This window comes from Cervus canadensis, chromosome X (genome assembly GCF_019320065.1).
Source record: "Cervus canadensis isolate Bull #8, Minnesota chromosome X, ASM1932006v1, whole genome shotgun sequence".
Lineage (NCBI taxonomy): Eukaryota > Metazoa > Chordata > Mammalia > Artiodactyla > Cervidae > Cervus > Cervus canadensis.
This window is the reverse complement of record NC_057419.1, coordinates 24,020,241-24,022,004: the sequence shown is the minus strand read 5'-3', so window position 1 is coordinate 24,022,004 and position 1,764 is coordinate 24,020,241. Positions and strand designations below refer to the sequence as shown.

Below are 1,764 nucleotides of genomic sequence, written 5' to 3'. Positions count from 1 at the left end.
AGATCTTGCTGCAGTTTATGTCAGTGAGTTTTCTGCCTATTTTCCTCTAAGAGTTTTATAGTATCTGGCCTTACATTTAGTTCTTTAATCCATTTTGAGTTTATTTTTGTGTATGATGTTGGAGATTGTTCTAATTTTACTCTTACATATAGCTGTTCAGTTTTTCCACCAGCACTTATTGAAGAGGTTATCTTTGCTCCATTGTATATTCTGGCCTCCTTTATCATAGATCAGGTGATCATAGGTGTGTGGATTTATCCCTGGGTTTTCTATCCTGTTCCATTGATCTATTAGTCTGTTTTTTGTGCCAGTACCATACTGTTTTGATGACTGTAGCTTTGTAGTATAATCTGAAGTCAGGGAGCCTGATTCCTCTAGCTCTGTTTTTCTTTCTCAAGGTAGCAATACAGTATTCTTGTCTGGGAAATCCCATGGACAGAGGAGCCTGGTGGGCTACAGTTCATGAGGTCACAAAGAGTCAGACACAACTTAGTGGCCAAGCAACAACAATGGTATACATACTATGTGTCAGGAGTTCTTGTAAGTACCTAAGATATGAACACAGAGTTGGGAAAAGAAGTGCACAATTGGCTCTTTTTTTTTTTTTAATATAAAAAGGGTTTTATTTGCAGGGGAGTGAGACTTTAGTCAAACAAGCCAAACCCCATGTCATCTTCTGACCCCTCTGACTCTTCCTTCTTCTCCTCCTTCTTCTCGTCTGCTATGGCTGGAGCAGAACCCACAGCAGGTGTTGCAGATCCTGGGGCAGCGGAGACAGCCACAGCCCCACCCGCAGGCACACTGGCCAGCTTGCTGATACCCTGGGCAATGACATCCTCAATGTTCTTTCTGTTCAGCTCACTGATGACCTTATTGAGCCAGTCGTCATCTGCCTCGATGCCCACACTGTCCAGGATATTTTTGATTTCCTTGGCCCTGAGAGAGGAATTGCCCCATAGGGCGGCCAACAAATAGGAGGTGACTTAATGCATCTCAGCAGCAGCAGAGCAGCCTAGCGCATGCAGCCTTGGTGGTGTCAGAGATGGAAAGGAAGGTCACAATTGGTTCTTATATGTCAGTTAAAACAGGCTCCAGGGAACCACTGGGTATAAGAGAAAAAGAAGAGTGAAGGATGAATTCAGGTTTTTATTATGAGCAACAGAGGGGATGGTGTGGTCATCAAATAAGATGGGGTATATTATGAGTGGGTCAAGTCGGGGGCATTGCATATCAAGAGTTCAGCTTTCCACATACTAGTTAGGCATATTTCTTAAACATCCAAATGTAGACATCAAGTAGGTAGCAGGCTATATGATTCTGAAGTTCTGAAAAGACATTTGGGATGAATATATGATTACTATGACTATGAAAATCAAGAGTGTGTAAATGGTATTTAAAGCCACCTAACTGAATGAAGCAGCAAAAGAGTGACTAAATATAGAAGAGATACAGTCCAAGGACTGAGCTCTGGGAAATCTGATTAGAGGTACATGAGGTGAAGAGAAATAAGGGCAGACAGAGAAAGAACAGCCAGAGTTAGGAGAAAAACTACATGAGTTTGATGTCCTGGAAGCAAAGTAACCAAAATGTTTCAGGTAGAAATGATGAAGTGTCAAATGCTACTTCTAGGTCAGAGAAGATGAGGATTGAGAATTGATCAGCAAAACTCCACAAAGCCTGGAGCTTGGAACACTATTTTAAAACTACAGAACTAAAATCCAATGACTTTTTTGAGTCTCTTCAGAGAATTCACCTCCATGTGAC

At 41.7% G+C, this 1,764-nt stretch overlaps 1 pseudogene; it reads right to left on the bottom strand.

Annotated features, from left to right (window-relative positions):
• Positions 1–610: 610 nt before the first annotated feature.
• On the bottom strand, positions 611–992 carry LOC122435878 (annotated as a pseudogene).
• Between the last annotated feature and the right edge of the window lie 772 nt (positions 993–1,764).